At 34.6% G+C, this 22,586-nt stretch overlaps 1 protein-coding gene and 1 non-coding gene across 2 annotated transcripts in view; one reads left to right on the top strand and one right to left on the bottom strand.

Moving 5' to 3' along the window:
* The window catches only part of CWC27 (CWC27 spliceosome associated cyclophilin), a 269,538-nt gene that overhangs the window by 139,096 nt on the left and 107,856 nt on the right, over positions 1-22,586 (bottom strand). The gene's annotated exons all lie outside the window — the stretch shown is intronic.
* Positions 21,080-21,186, top strand: LOC128592369 (U6 spliceosomal RNA). The gene has a single exon (XR_008381850.1). It is a non-coding gene; the product is annotated as a U6 spliceosomal RNA (small nuclear RNA).

Raw genomic sequence — 22,586 nt, forward strand, 5'->3', positions numbered from 1 at the left:
ATAGAGCTGAGAAGAGTATCTGGGGTAAAGTAAACATGTCAAATATTTGTGAACAGTGAAAGTAAAAATATTTCCTTCAATTTTCCACATCTTTGAGTATCCAATTTTTTTACAACCAATTTCTCAACTGCTTTTATTGTCTTTGTTTTATCCACTATCCACCCATTTTAATACCTTACTAGTAATTCATATACTCATTAAATTGTTGCCTCAGAAGTAACTTAAGACTTCCTAATCACAAATTCCAATGGCTTCCCTTTATTTTTTTCATTTTATTATTTTATTTTTTTGCAGTTTTTGGCTGGGGCTTGGTTTGAACCTGCCACCTCCGGCGTATGGGGCCAGCGCCTTACTCCTTTGAGCTACAGGTGCCGCCCTAATGGCTTCCCTTTAGATTGTAACACAGGCCTTCAGAAGAATCCAACTCTGTTGACCATCTTACCTATCTCAGCCTCTCTGCTATCTCAGACAGTGTCATGCCACATCTCTGATATTCTTTCTGTTTGCATTGGTTTTGCTTTTCTACTTCCTGCTCCTCAAATTTAGGCATTGCTCAAGTCTAGTTTTAACCCTGTTTTCCTTTCCTTTCTTAGAAATTTCATCTACATTCAGAATTTCAATTCCCTCTATTTTAACGTAGTCAATGTATAAAACAAGATTGTTATGCATTTCCATGCTTAAACTTAAATTCACGTTTCTAACTGGCAGATAAATACTTCCATTAGACACCCCGCAAATGTTTTATCAAATTAACCATTTTTTTAAGTCAGATTGATTGTGTTAGCTCCTTAAAAAGCACCACCTAATATCTTTCCTATTTCTGATAAAGCCATCAGAATACTGGTTGTCAGACCCACCTTCTAGTAACAGTCGCTTATTTACTCATGCTTCTTTTTTCTTTTTGCGAAGTCTCTTACTATCTCTGGTTATTAACAGCAGTGTAGTTTGGCCCAGTCTAGTTATTGCACCAGTCTCCTACTTAGTCTCCATGCTTCTGATCTAACCTGCCTTTCATTCATTTTGTAACACATATGCAAAGCCCAACAATTCTACTCTCCCGGTGCTCATAGCTCCCCAAATCCTACTGAACTATGCATAATTTCTTTCTCAAGTTTCAGACTACTTTTTTCAACATCATCTCTTATATATCTTCTACATTTCCTCTAAATCTCACTGAAAACATACTAATCATAATTACCTTGACAAACTTCGAGGTTCAGCACACATACCCCTTTGTTCATGCCGTTTCCGTTACTTAATACAGTGTTTTCCCCTATTTCTGGCTACTAAAATCTTCTGAATCTTTCAAGGCTTCATGGAGAAAGTGGCAGAAGACCACTGTCTTAGGGAAAGTTGTCAACTTCATTGAGTATAAGTTTCCTCATCTATAAATTGTGGCTATATTCAGCATATATATTATAATAAGACTGATGTGAAAATTAAGGATTAATATGAGTAAGCACACTAGCAGGTGCTTAGATGGCAGTTATTTTTATTATCAAAATATACTACAATGAACTGTTACTTCAGCAATTTAAAGAATTCAAACTATGAAAATTAATGATAAAATAATACTAATTAGTACACTTAAGATACTTACTCTGATGTCATTGTTTTTTCCTTTTAAAACTAATGTCAATTTGTAGCATTCCAAAGGTAAGACAAAACATTTAGGTGGGTGGCTGTGAGATGTGTTCATCAGAAGACCTAGACCCAATATCATATTATGGCCACAAGAAGGCTTTTTTTCTTTTGAGCCACTCTTATTTTGTCACCCTAGGTAGAGTGTATGGTGTCATAGCTCACAGCAACCTCAAACACCTGGGTTCAAGTGATCCTTTTGCCTCAGCCTCTCGAGTAACTGAGACTACAAACATCCAGCTTATTTTTCTATTTTAGGAGAGACAGGGTCTTGCTCTTGCTCAGGCTGGTCTCGAATTCCTGAGCTCAGGCAATCCACCTGCCTCAGCCTTCCAGAGTGCTAGAGTTACAGGCATGAGCCACCATGCCCAGCCCATGAGAAGGCTGTTAATGCTCCTTTTTTGCCTTAGTTTCATCACATAAGAATAGTTTAAGTAAGACAGAAATTAATATTTCTGCAATGCCTAATCAAAATTATAAGTGTAAAAATGTATACTATACAGATCATTTTATTTCAGTTCCTTTGGATTGAGCATCTTAAAACCCACTGAATTAAAAATATTTCCTCTCAGTTCTCACATCTAAGGAAGTAGTGGGATGTCAAGTATCATCATTATCCTAGAAACACAGAAACTGAAGTAGAGAGAAAGACATTTTCGACATTGTCCATGTCAATAATGGAATTGTAAATATGACACAGATATCCCAGTTCTTTATGAAGTTCCCACCCAATTTGCTAAGTCCCCATTAAGTGAAAAGTACTTTTGGGTTTATTCCTACCTAATGCCGAATACGTTAAAAAATTTTTTATTAAAATTTGTACAATATGTGTATTTGTAATATTTGTATGCCAATTTTTGTATATTTGTACATTTTTATGCAGTAGATGTGATATTTTGTTATATGCATAGAATGTGTAATGATTAAGTCAGGGTATTTAGGATGTTCATCACCTCAAGTATTTATCATTTCCACTTGTTTAGAACATTTCAAGTACTCTCTTTTAGTTATTTTTAAATACACGATATGTTATTATTAAATATAGTCACCCTACTCTACCATTGGACATTGAAACTTATTTCTTCTATCTATCTGTTATGTTTGTATGTATTACCTAACCTTTCTTAATCCATTCCCCCACCCCATCCCTTGGCCACACGTTTCCCAGCAACTGATAACAATCACTCTACTCTCTACCTCCAAGATGTAAAACGTTTTTAGCTTCCACATGTGAAAAGATGCTATATTTGTTTCTCTGTGCCTAGCTTATTTCACTTAACATAATGACATCCAGTTCCATCCATGTTGTTATTAATGACATGATTTCATTCTTTTTATGGCTGAGTAGTATTCCATTTGGCATACATACCACATTTTCTTTATCTGTTCATCTGTTGATGGACCCTTAGGTTGATTCCATATCTTTACTATTGTGATGGGGGGGGTGCAGATACCCCTTTGATGTATTATGATTTCCTTTCCTTTGGCTAAATACCCACTATCAGGATTTAAGCTGAATGTTTTCTGTACAACAGGAGACACCATGAATAAGCAATCAGGAAAGTTTTAACTATAGTATATTAACATGTTTGTATTTTTATCAGGTTGTTTATAGTACTTGATTAAAGTAGCTTTTAAAAACCCTGCAATTAGTTTTTTCATCATGCAGCTTTTTGTTTGTTTGTTTTTAAGAAACAATGCCTTGCCCTATTGTCCAGGCCCAGGCTAGAGCACAGTGGTGTGATCAGACCTCATGGCAACCTCAAACTCATGGGTTCAAGCAATCCTCCTGACTCAGCCTCCTGAGTAGCTGGGAGTACAGACATATGCCATTGTGCTCAACTGATTTTTTAATTTTTCGTAGAGACAAGGTCTCACTCTTGCTCAGGCTAGTTTTGAACTCTTGATTGTGCAGCTTTTTAAAAATTATTATTATTTTTTATTAAATCATAAACACATAGATCACGTATACATTAATGCATTTATGGGGTATAATGTACTGATTTAATATAGAATTAGGAACGCTTACATTACACTGGTTAATATATACCTCATCTCATTTACTTAATTATTGTGTTAAGACATTTATACTCTGCACTAATAGATATGACATGTACCCTTGCATTATGCACCATAGGTGTGATCCCACCATTCACACTCCCATGATCTGACCTCCTCCCTCTCCCCTCCTTTATCTTGAGCCATAGTTGTAATCTATTCTTCACATGAAAGTGTGAGTGATTGTAAATTGGTTGCATAATAGTACTGAGTACACTGGATATTTTTTCTTCCATTCTTTCAAATACTTGAGGACATGTTCCAGCTCCATCCATATAAATGTAAAAGAGGTAAAGTCTCTATCTTTTCTAAGGCTGCATAATATTCCACAGTATATATATACCACAATTTATTAATCCATTCATGGGTTGATGGGCACTTGGGCTTCTTCCATGACTTGGCTATTATGAATTGAGCTGCAATGAACAATCTAGTGCAAATATCTTTGTTATAAAGTGATTTTTGGTCTTTTGGATATACACCTAGTAGAGGAATTGCAGGATCAAATGGAAGGTCTACTTTTAGATCCCTGAGTATTCTCCATACTTCTTTCCAAAAGGGACATACTACCTTGCACTCCCACCAGCAGTGCAGAAGGGTTCCCTTTTCTCCACATCCACGCCAACATCTGTAGTTTTGAGATTTTGTTACGTGAGTCACTCTTAGTGGAGTTAGATGATATTTCAAAGTGGTTTTGATTTGCATTTCTCTGATGATTAAAGATGATGAGCATTTTTTCATGTGTTTGTAGGCTATGTCTATCTTCTTCAGAGAAGCTTCTGTTCAAGTCCCTTGCCCACAATGAAATGGGATTACTTGTTCTTTTCTTATTAATAAGTTTGAGTTCTCTGTAGATTCTGGTTATCAAACCTTTGTCAGAAGCATAACTTGAAAATATCCGCTCCCATTCTGAGGGCTGTCGCTTGCTTTACTTACTGCGTTCTTGGCTGTGCAGAGCAGCTTTTTAGTTTGATCGGATCCCAGTAATGTATTTTTGGTGTTGCTTCAATTGCACGGGGGGTCCTCCTCATAAATTATTCTCCCTGGCCAATTTCTTGAAGTGTTTCTCCTGCATTCTCTCCAAGAATCTTTATAGTTTCATGTCTTAAGTTTAAATCTTTTATCCAGTGAGAGTCAGTTTTTGTTAACGGTGAAAGGTGTGGGTCCAGTTTCAGTCTTCTACAAGTTGCCAGCCAATTCTCCCAGCACCATTTGTTGAACAGGGACTCTTTCCCCCAGTTGATATTTGTGATAGGCTTATGAAATGGTAAGTGTCTGGGTTTAATCTCTTGGATCTCAATTCTGTTCCATACATCTACCTTTCTATTTTGGTGCCAATACCAGGATGTTTTGATCACTATAGGGTTATAGTATAGTTTGAAGTCTGGTACCATGATTCCTCCCGATTTGTTTTAATTTCTGCGTAATGTCTTGGCTATTCGAGATATTTTCTAGTTCCATATAAAACAAAGTACTATTTTTTCAGATCTTTAAAGTATGACGGTGGTGCTTTGATAGGGATTGCATTAAATTTGTAAATTGCTTTGGGTAATATGAATATTTTATCAATGTTGATTCTTCCTAGCCATGAGCATGGTATGTTTTTTCATTTGTTAACATCTTTAGCTATTTCTTTTCTCAGAGTTTCATTGTGCAGCTTTTGAATTTGAGACTGGATTAAAAATGGCAATGTCAAGTATCTTGCATAATTTTCAGTGAGTTTTTATTTGTTCCCAGATGGTTTTCTCATTTCCTACAGTTTCCAAGAAAGTGCTTTAGGAAAATTTTGAGTTATATCTGTTCTTTTTTCTCATGGCATGAGGAATATTACTTTAATAAAAGGTAGTGAACTCAAGTATTGACCTTCTCTAACATTAAATTTCAAAAAAAAAAAAAAAAACACTGATAAAGATTATCAAGACCTAAGTGCTTGACATACCTTTGAAGAGAACTTTAGTATACAAAAATAAAAAGGACTATGTGGAGGTTTCTTACATGGTAAATGAATTTGCTTAGAGATATTGTTAAACAAGTTGATGGCTAAATACATGTCTGTTGTTGACTAGCGTATCTTGGACCACATATGAAACACTTATAGTTAGCTTAAGTCTGCTATTTCCCAACATCTGATAAGAATTCATAACACATGGAAATGATTGAAAACCAAACAGTACATCTCTTGTCATTTTTAGTCTGCTGTTTTAATCACAAAGATACCAAATCTGTTTGTAATGAAACAACAGCATGACTGCTGATGAAATCATAAAACAGCTACAATAAAAGCCCATCATAGGTATTAAAAGTATTGTTGCATGGCACAGTTTTTAGGCTAACTGCACCATCAGCTGGAATAGAGATGTGAGCTTAACATAAATCAGAAAGTATCCACTGTAACTTATACATGAATTTTGAAAACATATATATATCCAGGAAGTATCTAATAAAACCAAATCAATGAAACCCCATTGGGTGTTCAAAACTCTATTCTACCTATTACTAGCAATATGGCATTGGATAACTGAGTTAACAATTCTATGCTTTGGTTTCTTCACCTTGAAATGAAAATAATAGTAATGCATTATAAGAGAGAAATAAGATTCACTGGAAATTACTTACCATACTTAACATGGTGCTTGGCTTACAGTGTGTACTGAACAGAAATCTGCTTCTATTATTATCATTGGTCTTACCTCCACCACCAACACTAGCTCCATTCTTACTATTTACAGAATCAGTCACTGATAAAATGAGATCTCTGTCTAAAGAAATTAAAAAGGCAAATCATTCTATTTTACTTTTCCATGGACATATAGACTTAAAAAGCTCACTGAGGAGGTTTGTATGTGCGTGTGTGTGTTTGATGCACTGCTTGTATTAAATACCATATGCCACGAAAAGTGAAAAATGTAGTAGTTAAAAAAAACCCTAAAAATTAAGAAATTCCCATATCCTAATTCTGGTCACTAAACACTTGGACCTGAATTATTTTTCTTTCAATAAAACCTAGTTCTAAGATAAGGCATAAACAAGTCAGCAAAGAAATCCAAATATATTTACAAATTCTATGAGTGAGGTTAACAGAGAACCTACATTATTATTTTAATCTAAATGATCCTGAAAAGCATCTATCTAAATTTTATATAGTATATAAAATTTAATCTGAGAGATAATATTCTATATGCTCTTTATAATCAGCTACACCAATACTTGGCAATAGAAAGACTATATCCTCATCCTTAAGTACATCATAATTTAGAAAGAAGACAAGAAAGAATCTAAATGCACTTGCATATTGCCTTTGGACTTTTACTCCTTTCAAATGAGGAGTAAAAGGATGCATTTTTAAATAAAAAGATTAGAAATCTAATATAAATTGCCATTAATCTTTGTAAGATCTTTTTCAAATTTTAGAAAATGTTATTATTTTTTTCAAAACAGGCAAACCAATAGTGAATCCTATACAAAATTATAAAATGTCCACAATAACAGAAGGTGATATTGCTATTCTATCTAAACACCACATAAAATTTTAGAATCAAACATGCTATTTCATAACAAGAACTTGGCTTAGTAAATATTTCACAGAAGTAGAGCAAATCTGCTGTGGCAGAAATTCGGTCTTTAGCCATATGTCTATTTCACAATCCAACTCTACAAATGATATTAATTCAATATGAAAAATAAATTAGATTTCCATTTCCAGTAAGGGTACTAGATAACCTGAAAACTCTCTTATGATCAAATACATGGAAGTGTTAAATAGAGAACATTTTTTAAAGTGCCTTTAAATACATAAGTAGATCACTAGACATCAAGGGAAATATTCAAGGCTTGAAAAATGAGGAGGGGACTGAAAACCAGAGCAAGAAGCATTGGAACTGTTATTAGACCACTCAGAGTTATTGGTCTTAGTAACCTTGGTATATAGTTTTTAACAATTTTATGAAGAAGGAACTAGTATTCCTATACATAAAGCTAAGATCCTCCACTCATTGAAAAGGTAGGAATAAACACATCCACTAACAAACAAAGGAAGACCACAAAGAAGCTGTCTGTCTCAGGTAGGTCAGTAGGCTTCCAGCTAATTATTATTCTCAGGGTATTTAATGAGTATTTTAAATTCAAATCACCAGTGATCGGTAGTACTATAATGCACCTGTTGGAATCAAAGGGTAAATCTTCTCTGAAGAAAGGCATCTTCAATCCATATTTCACAGAACTCTGAAAAGATGAATTCTAAAAAAATACTAGCATCCAGTCGGGTGTGGTGGCTCATAGATATGATCTCAATATTTTGGGAAGCTGAAGCAGGAGGAGCGCTTGAGCCTAGCAGCTGGAGACCAACCTGGACAACATAGTGAAACTTTGTGAAAAAAAAAAAAAAGTCAGGCATGGTAGCATGCCAGTAGTCCCAGCTACTTGGGAGCCTAAGGCTGGAGGACTGCTTGAGCCAAGGACTTAGAGATCACATACCACTGCACTCCAGCCTAGGTGACAGAGACCCCATCTTTTTAAACAAAACTTAAGAACTAATAAAAAGATTTTATGCAAGGAAATAAGGCATTATGAGTAAGAATCAGAGGAACAATGAACAAATAACAACATATGACTCAAAACTTCAAATACTATAAAAATAAAACAAGTACGTTCATTATATAAAGAGAATAAAAATTGAATAAGAGACCTACAACAGTAACTGGAAAAAGAACCAAAACAACTTCTAGAAAGGACAACTAGAAAAGCTAAATTTAAACTCAATGAATAGGTAAATAGCTGGAAAAACAAAGCAGAAGAGAGAACTGGAGATACATTTGAAGACTAGAAAATTTATTTGAAAATACACATATCAGGATAAAAAACACACAAAGTCAAAAACCAAGTATGACAGGGTTAAAAAACAGTTAAAAAACTTAGAAGACAGGGTGAGAAGGTCTTAGAAGTAGAACTTCAGAATGAGAAAATAGAATGGCTGAGATCAAAACAAGATTTGAAGCAATAATATCCGAGAATTTTTCAGAATTAATGAAAAATACAAGTCCTCAAATTCAGGAAGCTCAATAAATTCCAAGCAGGATAAATAAAATCCACATGTAGACATAACATAAGAAGTTTTACAGTTTTTGTTGCTATAATACTGGCAACCTGTCTAAGTGTACAGTTGGCCCTTCAGATCTATGCATCTGTGGATTCAACCAATCACAAATCAGAAATATTCAGGAAGGTTGTAGTGAACTTTGATCACACCACTGCACTCCAGCCTGGGTGACAGAGAGAGACCCTATTTCTAAAAACAAAACAACAACAACAACAAAAAAATCAAGGGAAAAAAGCAGAAGTTTTTTGGAAAAAAAAAAATTAAGGGAACTTATACAGAAGTTTTTTGGTCATTATTTACCCTAAACAATACAGTATAACAACTGTTTACATAGCATTTACATTGTGTTAGGTGTTATAAGTAATCTAGAGATGATTTAAAGTATATGGGAGAATGTGGTGGTAGGGTATATGCAAATACTACTCCAGTTTAGATAAAGGGTTTGAGCAGGATTTCGATATTATTCCTGGAACCAATTCTCCACAGATACAAAGGGACAAACTGTACTTTTCAGGTAGGTTTCTTCTGGTATACAGAATTTTTTTTTTTTTTTTTGTAGAGACAGAGTCTCACTGTACCGCCCTCGGGTAGAGTGCTGTGGCGTCACACGGCTCACAGCAACCTCTAAGTCTTGGGCTTACGCGATTCTCTTGCCTCAGCCTCCCGAGCAGCTGGGGGTATACAGAAATTTTATAAATTTTCTATATTAATCTTTTACAACACTGTCTCACTTTTTAAAGTCAATTCCTATCACTTTAATGCTAACATGAAAAAGTTTTCCATATATATGGAATAAATATATATTTATTCCATTTTCAATAGTAATATCTTTCCTCATTTTTTACTCATTATATATTCCTTTTCATGTCTTACTGCATTAACAGAAACTTACAAAACCAGGTTAAATAATAATTGTAAAGTCCTATTTATATTTAATATCTTTATTAGGAGTATTGTTTTTATTACCTAATTCATATATTTGAGTAATTGAAATACTTCTTGTTCAACTTAGTTTTTTTTTGTGTTTTGTTTTACTTCAGATTAATTCAGAGTGCAAACGATTGGGTTACATTATTTGTGTTTGTTAGGTAAAGTTCAAGTTGTAGTTGAGCCCTTCACTCAGGAGGTGCTTTGTACCCTTTAGGTGAGAGTTTACCAATCCCCAACCCTTATCCCCTCTTCCCCTTCCCCTCATCCCACTGCCTCCACTTGAATTTATTTTTTCCTCCCATTTGGGGGTAGAGGCGTTTATCTATTGATTTCATATTCAACATAATAATAAAATATCCTATAGTAATAGACTTCTTTTGATTGACACATATTTCTTGGATAAAAGATTTCTCTCTTATGCTATTTTTTAAAATGACACCTCTAAATAAGGAAAACAAAACAGCCTATGGATTCCTTTTGCAGCAGTGTTCACAAAAGAGCAGGGATGGGGACAGAGTGGTAGAGGCTAGCCAGTCCTGTTTTGGGAGGGATCTACATACTTACTAGCCTGGTATACAAGTAAGACACTGTAGTAAGTAGTCAGCCTTTACAGCACAGGGCTTAGAATACAGGCCTGGAGTCTAACAGACCAAGATTCAAATTCTGGCTATCCTACACTAGAAAAATTAATTATTTTCTCTGTTGATCCTCAGTCCCCTCTTGTTCAAAAATGGGAATAATGTTGTGACGCTTAAATGAGATAATAGACCACCAGGTAAAGTAGTCAGATGAAACTTAATCACTATTCTCCCACCCCAAACACAGAGTAAAGGATACTGCTCTCTCTCAAGTACAGAACTAAAAAAGTAGTAGAGAAAAAAATAATTCGAAGATATATACTTAGGAAAAGAAACAGAATCTATATACAGATAGGGTGTTCCTATTCATAGAAATGTTGATACAAAATGACTGATAATGAATCATTAAATTAATAATCTTCAAGGACAAATAGCAAAACCTTCAAGTAATCAGGCAGTAAAAAACAAAAGTACCCTGGGCAGAAGAAAGGACAGAGGAGACAGACTTCAGGCTTTTACAGAAGTAGTGAAAAAAGACAAGGGAAAAATGCTTACAATGTTATGAGAAAAAAGAAAAGGAACTCAGAAATATTATATCTAGCAAAGTTGTCATTCAGTTATAAAGACAATACACAATCTCAAATGCTGGGAAAGACAGAGTGTAAAGCCCTCTGAGGCCTTCTTAAGAAGAGTGTATGGTGATGTAATCTAGACAATCAAAACATGAATTAAATTAAGAACTTGAGACTAGAGGTACTAAGGTGAAAGAGATAGTGGCAAATAATAAATCTATTTAAACGCTGAACTAAGACTATATCTATAAAATTGTGAACATTTCCCATATGAATGCTATGCACATTGACCATGCAAAACAGTAACATAACTAACCCAAATTGGAAAATAGAGAAAGCAAAAGATGAAGAATTTTAAGTATACCAATTTCTTCAACTTCTGGGGCAGAAAGTTAATCAGTACAATCTAAAATGAAGCATGTAGTTTTTTTAAAAAAACATGATTCCAATCTTTTAATATTTTCATCACTTTTTTTTGTAAAGTGGAAGAATATCTTAAGAAGTCTCTTAAGGCAAAGAAATATTTACATAAAACTTAGAAATGTCTCTAGTCTTACTTCTATTTAATATTTTTATATCAAATTTGAGTAAACTAAATTAGTTTTCTTAAAATGTAATATAATTTCCCTTTATTAAAATTATCTGTTTAACTTTGCTTTTTCCTCTGAGAAATGTCTTCCATCAGAGGAGGTGTTTGGAGTAATGCTTACTTACTGCTAATGACAGCTACTATTGAATATTTTTAGGTATGTTGCTGGTGTGAGTTTTCTGTTTCTTTTTCAGCTATTTGGCCTTACTTATAATGAGCTGGCATCATTTTTACAAAAAATAAAGTCATTTAGAAAAAAATATTTTATGAGATACGCTTATTACTATATCTGACACTGTGATTCAGCATGTAGTTGGTATTAAATAAATATAGGCATAAACTAAGGGAGAAATGGTTAATCAGAATACTAATCCTGGAAACCATCAGAGGGAAATGTGAGGGCTTGAGAAGAAGAGAAATTTTGTGAGAAAGACATTTAAAATGTAGCAAACATAATAAAAATTACTCAGAACTTGGCCTTAAATAAAATAATGTACACCTAAAAAGGATGAGGTCGTTTTCATGAAGGCCATACTTACTTGGTAACAGATAAGCATTATGTAAATTATTTAAAATTTCCCATTTCCCCCTATGTTCTTGTCTTGATAAATTGCTTTACTGACATCAAAACACTTTCAGCATTATGGAAAAGAATGAATATGGAAATATATGAATTAAGTCAGAAAAAAAGGTAGAATGTTTCTGGCATTCAGCTAGACTTTCATCAGTATGGATCAGAAATACAAAATGGCTTCCAGAGGAGCATAATGTTTTATATAGTGTTTTACAAATGGGAGTTGCGTGTAAGTGATCCTCTTAAATCACTGAAACTTTTCATATTTTAAATTTAGGGATTTTTGCCCATCTTTCTCATTCAATGAAAGTACAGGCATTGAAGTCCCTCTTTCACCTACAAGCCCATTCACCTGGTTCCTGAAGACATCCTCTGTGTGATGAGAACAAAAGGTATATGATGAACTTCTCTTCCACTCCAGAATAAGATCTAAAATGAGTCATTCTGTTTTACGTCTATCATCAAATATACCTAAATGTAGCCGTCCGGATAATATCTATATGATAACATTGATGATGCTATTTTATTATGCCTTGTTTATCTAATTCCAGACTCTCTCCTCACTGGAATGGGTGGGTAGGAGTTCCCACATTTCCCAGGAAGTACAGGTGTCCCAAAAGTCACCCTTAAAGTTGCTCATGAACCCAGGGCCTCCTGCGGATCAACAGGGACAAATACAGCATGCTCTAAAAGTTGCTGCTAAAGTCACCATGCATAAGGAAAATGGGAAATTGTAGCTAAATGTACCTTTACTTACAAAATATTCATTACAAAACTTTACAAACTATTTATAAAATATTCTGTGTGTGTTAGTCACCTCTTTGTAAATTTTTGTAATAAATATTTTATAAATAAAGGTACATTTAACTGCAATTTCCAATTTTCCCCATATATGGTGACTTTAGGGGCATCCTGTACTTTGCTTGCTTTTTGAAGACATGGCGTCATTAGATAAATAGTGCTTTGAAAACTGCCCTTCCTTACTGCCTTGTCTAAAGATGTGTGTCCAAATAAAGTTCACCATATCCTTTTGGCCTTGGACCTCTGTGATTTGCTTTCCTTTAAGTCCTTGTCCCAACTAGAACCAGAATAATACTTTAAACCTCAAATTTGATCTCATCTTTTCCTTGCTACAGGAACCCTTAAAGTTTAAAGTTTAAAGTCCAACTGTCTTCTTTACAATCTTCAGCAGTCCAAAAAACCATGTCATTTCACTTTTGCAACTCTAAAAACTAGCACAGAGTCTGAAATGTAAGTGGTATTCAATATTCAATAAATAGGCCAAGCCAAATTAAATCATTGGTAGCCCTAATTATTCTTTTAGTTGCCTAGTGCTGCAACTTTTTGTTATCTTGGTAGGTTTTTTAAAAAGTACATTTAACACTAAAAAAAAAAAAATTCAGTTCTCTTAAGCACAGGCAAAATGTATCAATGTTAAATGTGTGTATCCTTTCACTCAGCAACTCCATACATTCATCATAAAGATCCAGAAGTGTTCAAGTACCTGGACAAGCACACAAGAACACAAAAAGAATACAATGGATGCTTGAGAAATTTCCATAGAAAATAATTAGATTACATAGTGAAAATTACATAATAAAATAAAAAATTATTCCCTTTATACAAAATCATGTTTGTGAACATGTGTGTATATGCCAACAAACAAAAAGAAAAATAAAGATTTGGAAGGTGACTTACTAAAACAAAAACAATGGTTAACTCTATAGGATGCAATTATCACATGATTTAATGATTTTATAAACGATTAATTTTAATTATAAAGATAAATCTATTTCTTTTTAGAAAAAGAAAAATATCTGGGAAAAATATTTCAAATCATTTTCTCTGAACAAATTTGGTAGGTAGTATGATTTATTTTCTGTGCTCTTATTATTCTTTCTGTGCTCTTTTCTAAAATTAAAAAATTACAATTCTGGGGCAGCACCTGTGACTCAAAGGAGTAGGGCGCCGGAGGTAGCAGGTTCAAACCCAGCCCTGGCCAAAAAACCAATATATATATTATATAATCATGAAATTAAATTTAATCAAATAAAAATATTCTGGTAAATGGAACACTTAATGATTTTTTAACCAATTTAATAACACAGTTTTTAAAACTGATTTCCACCATGACCTTACTTGCATAATCTCAAATATTCTGGAGTAAATAAATCAAGAAGAGCATAAGGATATGGCATATTTCAATACTTCTACAATATTACATTGTTTAATTTGCAAAATAAACACATTTTACCATGGGGAGTATTCCAGTTTGTACTGTTCATAACTACAATGACAGTACTGAGACGTTAAGCAAAGGTTTCCTAATACTTCCTGTGAATATTACTATCCATAATTATGAATAAATAAACTGGCTGTATGAATTTAATAAAACTGCAAGTCCAAACTATATGTTTCTGTTCTGGGAATGAGTCAACTCCTGCATACGGCCACTATGCCCCTAAGAGTGTTTGTGGAAAATTAATACAAATATTTCCTTTTTTTGTATTGTTGTGTTTTATTTTTAGTTTCTTTCCTATCCTATGGGCCATGGCAGTAGCAGATGGGTGGAGGAAACGAGGAGGCAGTAAGGTAGAAGAGGAAAGTTTTTGCAATGTTTTCCAGTAGTAAACAATAAAGTTCAAAACTTGGGGATTAAAAAACCCCTAAACCTATTTTCTTTCTGTCCTAGCCACATAGCTAGCACACATAGTATAGTACAAAGGCCTTCTGGATGCAAAAGGCACCAAGCCATTATCAACTGTGCTGTTTAACTTGTGTAAAAATTCTCACCTGTATCAGTGCCCTCAAGATTTACTCTAGGGGCGGCGCCTCTGGCTCAAAGGAGTAGGGCGCCAGACCCATATGCTGGAGGTGGTAGGTTCAAACCCAGCCCTGGCCAAAAACTGCAAAAAAAAAAAAAGATTTGCTCTAAATGAGTCTCTGTTTAGCTGACAACAAGCTGCATCCTCAAAGGCACTAGTGACTGGATGCAAGAGCTGACTCATTCCTAGGCTACTGCTGTAGAAAAGGCCAGTTTTTCTTTTCCATAAGGCTATGCATACTTCTTTGTGGGTTTCCTAGTCTGTTACCACCTGGCAGACAAACAGGACCAAAACATTTGCCTGAACTGCAATAGACAAACCCTTCAAGAAAATAAGGACAAGATGTGAGCCAGGAAAAGCACTTTGGAAACTACTTGCACCTAATAAAAACATATTTTAATTTAGCTAATGTGAAATTCAAAGTAGTTTAGTCCAAATGGAAAAGAGGATTTATTTATATTTATGGGGTTCTTAACATAGGCTTGATTCATGCTTCATGAATAAAAAGCATAACTTTATAGAATAAGGTGAAAATTCCATCTTCACATACTCCTACTTCTTTAACAAACCCAAATGAGATATGTGACAAGATTCAATATTTTCCCTTAATTCTGTGAATAAACTAAAATTTTCTTTTATTGGAGTAAATTCATTGAAAATTATAATTAATACATTATTAAAATTAGAATTTCACATGGCTACTTTTATCTTTTTCTCTATTCCAAAAGTGTTCCAAGCACTGTACTAAGCACATCCATAGATGCTAGTCCATTGAATCTTCACATCAGTTCCTAAGAGATGTCATTTTACAGGTGGGGAACTGAACAGATGAGATGGTTTGGGGAATTGCACAGAGGATACCGTCATATACAAAGATAATGAGGCAAGGCAAATGAGGTAACATTTTAGCTTATCTCAAAGACAGTGTACAATAGCCAGTGATAAAACGATAAATCTGGGAGAAAAAAATAGTGTATTCCACCCACAACACCAAAAAACCTATTTTATTGGACATGAGCTTGAAGGTCACTTAAGAAAAGAATGGGGGCAGGTGGAAGTATTTTCAATGGAATACAGTGATTTTCAAGTGGTGTGCTGTGGCACACTGGTGTGCAGTGACAGGATCGTAGGTGTGCTGTGAAAATTTTAAAGATAATTAATTAAATTATTTTCAAAAGAGGTTCAAAGCACAGTGTTTTTTTCCCCCCTCTTTTTTTTGATCAACATAAGTGTGCTGCAGAAGTTTAACTATAGGTTCAAATGTGCCATGGCATAAAAAAGGGTGAAAAACAATGGCATAAAACAGTAATTCTAAAATCTCACTAAATATCACCTGAAGGCTTACTAAAACATAGCTCATTTAACATACACAGTGGGGACTGAGCTTTTCATTTATAGCAAATACCTTGGGAAAGAGATGCTGCTGGTCTAGGGATCACACTTTGAGAAGCAAATGGTTCTAAGAAATATTACATAAGTAAATCTGAAATTTTATTAATGTTTTCTTATATCTGAAAATAGACCTAGGCCAGGAGCTGCACAGAATTGTTTACTTTAGATTTGATCAAACTTCAATACTTATTATTTGGAAACACTAAAAACTTAAGAAGTCACGGGGAAATGGTAAATAAAGTTTTGCTTTTAAGTAAACCCACTATAAAACCCAGTTATTTTCCAGGGGTCAGAGAACACAGGTACCCTCTAATGTGCCTTCAGTGTTGCAGTTAACAGAGAGAGTTTTCAAAATAACTCTTCTCATATGTAGTTTAGAGGAGGATAGTATATGTATATTGGGTGAAGAGAGCAGTCTTCTAAAATCTTGGTAATTCTGAATGAATATTCAACATACTGTCATTAGCTTTGTGGGTGGTAATGCACTCTGTTTTTATAATAAGTTATTTAGAATCAGCAGCATAATACAAATAGTAATTCAAAAAGAAATAAATATGATAGGCGATATAACAGTGAATGTCCAAAACTAATGTGGAAAAAAAAGCTCAAAAAACAGAACAAAGAATAACTACGAATGGGTTCTGACTGTATCTTTTAAAGTACTTCCTTCCACTTCTTCTTTTGAGAAGCCTCCCTAGCTATAGGAGAGAAGAGGTTAGGGTTAAAGATAAGTCCTAATGTTCTGTGTTAAAAGTAACTTCCAAGTCTCCCTACGCTTAGGTATTCTAATGTGGGGTCTGCTACGTCATTCAGTGGTATGTGGCTCAGACTTCATACATGAGGTCAGATCTACTTAAAAAGTGGTGGAATATTATGGCTGTGATTACTTTCTTATGTTTCACTGATTTTCAGGGTAATTCTTTATAATTCACACTGGTGGTCTGTCCTAAGGCCTAACAAGGCTTTTTTTGCCAGGACCTCTGACTCAAGTCTATAAACTTAGCCTCACCGCAATCTTACCACATGGTTCAGATTCTGATTGGCTCTGTTAGGAATAAGTTAATGATAAAACACTGTTTTCTTAGAGGATGTCATCTCTTCTTCTTCTTTTTTTTTTTTTGAGACAGAGCCTCAAGCTGTCGCCCTGGGTAGAGTACCGTGGCATCACAGCTCACAGCAACCTCCAACTCCTGGGCTCAAGCGATTCTCCTGCCTGCCTTCCAAGTAGCTGGGACCACAGGCACCCGCCACAACACCCGGCTATTTTTTGGTTGCAGCTGTCATTGTTGTTTGGCTGGCTCGGGCTGGATTCAAGCCCACCAGTGCAGGTGTATGTGGCTGGCACCTTAGCGGCTTGAGCCACAGGTGCCAAGCCAATGTCATCTCTTCTTAACATACACTTGAAATGTGTGTCAATAACACAGAAATTTATTCTTGTTAAGATGTAGATTTGTACAGTAATTACCTCTTATATCATAAGACTTTATAGCATATTGATATATACCTGAGACAACAATAATAATACCAAAAGCAGTATCACTTAGGTCTTTCCACTTAAAAGTTCTGCATGGAAAGATCACAAGGTTTGCAACCAAAAAGATATGGATTCAAGTCCTGGCTCAACATCTAATTCATTGTGTGACACTGGGAAAATTAATATAAAACTTCCTGAGGTTGCTTCCTCACATGTGAAAAGGAGGAATCTCCATAGCAGCGTTGGTAGTTTCAGCAATTCTTTCCTTTCTTCCATTCTTAAGACAAAACCAAATTGTTTCCCTTTTTGCTAGAAACCGCTAAATTCTATTTACCCATAATCTTCAGGTTTGTTAAATGTTTACTATGTACTTTAGGAGAAAATGTCAAAGCAAAAGTGTCATACATTTTTCTTAGATTCTTCGTCATACACTGTGGTGAGTGATCAAAAACAATCTACAGAACACTTTACTGAATGAGAGCAGAAGACACACACTCTTCTCAAGTGCATATGATATATTCTCAAGATATGCCATACACTAGCCCATACGTGAGTCTCAATGTATTCAAAAAGATGGACGTCACACAAAACACATTCTCTGTGATCATATGGAATGACATTAGAAATCAGTAATAGAGAAAAATTTGGGAAATTAACAAATATGTGGAAATTAACACACTCCTAAACAACTGATAGATAAAAGAATTCACAAGGAAATCAAAGCACTGTGGATCCTAAAGGTTAATACGATCACTTGGAAGGCAAATCACCAGCATGGTCCCTGAATCACATATTCGAATTGTATAAGCAAGGTGTGTGCACATATATAATTTCACAGCAGTGTCACAGAGTAGGCAAGTCATAGGCTTATCATCTGTTTTATAGATAGGAAACCTGAGGCTCTACTTAAGATTTCAAGTTACTAGAACTTGAAATATCTCTTATGTATGTTTGTGAATATTTTAACTAAGGCCTTTTAATGTGCTTTGGTTATGATGACTTATTTTGAGTTCTAAAGATTTAAAATCCAGATAAATTTTATTTTTGTAGGCATAACATATGACAGATATGGCTGAAAGACTTCAAAATAAATTGAGTCTTTCAAACATGTTCAAGATGTACTGTTATTTTAGGATTAATATTTTAAGAGGATAATGTTTATACACAGGACTAGACAGACTCATCATATCCTGAAAAACACGCCCAAAATGACTGTCTTTCTTTCCTAATTTGTTGGCTGTTAGGGACCAGAGTAATTAGCAATAACAAAGTTTTATGAATAAAAATTTTAACCTTATAAAGTAAAAATATTGAGGGATTTAGTCCTTAAAACTAAAATTAAAGCACCTTCCACCTAAAATAAGGTGGGGGAATTTATTTTCAAATTAACCCACATGACAAAATTAACTAATAGTCCAATAATTTGGTTTCCCTTGTTTGATGTTGCCATTTCTAATTAAATTATTGCCAAAGTCCATGTTTATCACCAATCTATAAAATTTAAGCAAAGTTATTAGCTGAGTATCAGGGTGTGTGCCTGTAGTCCCAGCTACAAGGGAGGCTGAGGCAAGAGGACTGCTGTAGCCCATGAGTTTGATGTTGCTGTGAGCTATGATGGCTCAGCACTCTAGCCTGGGGCAACACAGTGAGACTGTCTCAAAACAAAAAACAAAAAACAATTTAAGCAAAGTTAACCCAAATCCTGTACTATATCATAAATTTCCTTTCTTTATCCTTATAGATTTATACCACAGAACACTTACAGGTAAATGCTACTTAAAAACTTCTGCTGTAGAACTTCCAACTATTTCTTCCAAAACAATGCAATTCTTAGAAAGAGATTGAGAACTGGGCCATTTGCATTCATAATACCAGCTATGTGAGTCTCATTAAGTCATGGTCCCTTTGAGGTTATTTTGCAAATATTTAACAACAGGGCCATATGTTGTCTCCTTGCAATGCTACTGTAGTCTATTCTGTCAAACAGAGTAGTACTCTTCTATTCTTGGTAGTTCCTTATAGTTTTTTCTATTAAATAATACACTTACTATGTTGCATTATATCTTATGCCAGACACACAGTTGATACTTAGTAAATGTTTGTAGAATAACTATTTATTTATTTAATTTATTTATTTGTTGTATATATATTTTTTATTAAATCATAAACACATAGATCATGTATACATTAATGCATTTATGGGGTACAACCAGTGTACAACATCGCACTGGTGAAGATATAACTCACCTTGTTTAATTAAGGCCAAGAGTTTGCAACCAACCTGGGCAACACAGCGAGACGTGGTTTCTACAGAAAGTTTTTTTAATATTAGCTAGTTTATGGTGGCACTTGCCTATGGTATGAGATCTGACAAGTAAGTTCGTGAACTTGCCACTGTGCACTTACGTTAGCAACACAGTACAAACAATTTGGTAAGATGTCAAAACCTTGGTATATCAGTGTCTCACACCTGTGTTTGTGTCAAGAGATGGCATGTCTTGCTGAGTGACATTCATTATTGTCATTGCATGTTTTTGTGTGCTGTATGACAGCTTTGATGGTCACTTGAGAAAGAGTCCCAAAATTGCTTTGAAGGGTAGACTAGATCCTGGCATTGGTGCATAGCTTCTCAAGGGGAGTACTTTGAAGGTGACCATAGTGCTATTCAGCAATGAAGTATGTAGCACTTTTTCTAGGATGAGTTCATGAATTTATTAGACCTTATATATGTACAATATCCACTCAAAAATCTGATGAGAAATTTTAAGCCAGAAAGATTGATATAATCCTATTAATTGCCTTTAAAACCAAGCTGATCCTAATGAAGTCCTTATATTGAATAGGTACCCATCATAGAACACAGTCCAAACAATGAAAGTCTATTCTGAAAATCTGGAATCTGGACTGGCACTTCAGTCTTACCTGATGACATCTATCACACAATGGTGTTATGCCTTGAAATCAAATCCAGCGTAGTTCATGGAGTGATGTAGGTACTCAGCCTCCACAGCCTGGCCAGGCAAACTGGTTTATTTACAGATTTTTAGAGTTTTCTTTACTATAAACACTAACAACTTTTGATTTTTATTCATTGTAGGCTTAAATATATATTAAAATCTAGTATCATTATATTAAATATTATAATTCTTCCTCTAATATATTAACTCATTTAAATATCAATAAATGAATAAAACTATTAAATTATAATGACTCATTGAGAATGTGATGGTATATTAAAAATAGTATAGTAGTTAAATGCATGGTTATCTGAAGTGGGACTACAGGGTTGGAATTTTGGCTCCGGGAGTTTTTAGCTTGTGATTGTGGCTTCTCAAATTAAAAATGGGTCTAGTGCTTGCTTTGGCAGCACATATACTAAAATTGGAACGATACCAAGAAGATTAGCATGGCTTCTGCACAAGGATGACATGCACATTCATGAAGCAGTCCATATTTTTTCACTGGATAAAATATTTAAATTTAAGACATGAAACTATAAAAATACTAGAAGAGAGTGTAGGGAACACACTTGAAGATATTGGACTGGGTAAATATTTTAAGAGGAAGACTCCCACCCCCCACCCCTGGCAATTGAAGCAACACCAAAAATAAATAACTGGGATTTGATCAAGCTAAAAAGCTTCTACACAGGGGCGGTGCCTGTGGCTCAAAGGAGTAGGGTTCCGGCCCCATATGCCAGAGATGGCAGGTTCAAACCCAGCCCTGGCCAAAAATTGCAAAACAAAATAACACAAAAAAAGCTTCTACACAGCTAAAAGCACTACAACTAAAGCAAACAGACAGCCTTTAGAATAGGAGAATATTTTTGCATGTTATGATTCCAACAAGTCTGATAACTAGAATCTACGGAGAACTCAAATTTATCAATAACAAAAGAACAAACAACTCCATTCTTTGTGGGTAAGAGACTTAAACAGAAGCTTCTCTACAGATGACAGACAAATGACCAACAAACACATAAAAAAATGCTCATCATCTTTAATCATCAGAGAAATGCAAATCAAAACCACTTTGAGATATCACCTTACTCCAGTAAGAATAGCCCATATTACAAAGTCTCAAAACTGCAGATGCTGGTACGGATGTGGAAAGAAAAGAACACTTCTACACTGCTGGTGGGTTTGCAAATTAATACAACCTTTATGGAAAGAAGTATGGAGAATCCTTAAGGAACTAAAAGTTAACCTTCCATTTGATCCAACAATTCCATTACTAGGCATTTACCCAGAAGAACAAAAATCATCTTACCACAAAGACATGTGCAGCCTAATTCATAATTGCCAAGTTGTGGAAACAGCCCAAATGCCTATCAACCCATGAATGGATTAACAAATTGTGGTATGTGTATGCCATGGAATATTACTCAGCCATTAAAAAGATGGAGACTTTGCATCTTTTATGTTTATATGGATGGAGTTGGAACATATCCTTCTTAGTAAAGTATCTCAAGAATGCAAAAAAAAGTATCCAATGTACTCAATACTATTATGAAACCAATATATAAACACACATTCATATGAATGATAAAACACAAATACAGTTTAGCAGGAGGGAGGGGAGAGGAGGGAAATGGAAAGGAAGGGGCGAGGGTAGTTGGCGGGAGGAGGGAGGGCTTTTGGTGGGATCTGGCCTAATGTGCCCAATGCAAGAGTACACTTCAAAATAACCCAAAGTAAATTACAAATGTCTTACCACAACAATAAGTAAATGAAGAAAAATAAGTTGTGTTTAAAAAAATGAGTCTAATACTAGTAACTACCTTGTAGGGTTATTGAGAAGGTTTAACAGAGAAGAGTATATACATACATTTGCCAAATAAATACTTACTATTCTTCAT

This window comes from Nycticebus coucang, chromosome 1 (assembly GCF_027406575.1).
Source record: "Nycticebus coucang isolate mNycCou1 chromosome 1, mNycCou1.pri, whole genome shotgun sequence".
NCBI classification, from domain to species: Eukaryota; Metazoa; Chordata; class Mammalia; order Primates; family Lorisidae; genus Nycticebus; species Nycticebus coucang.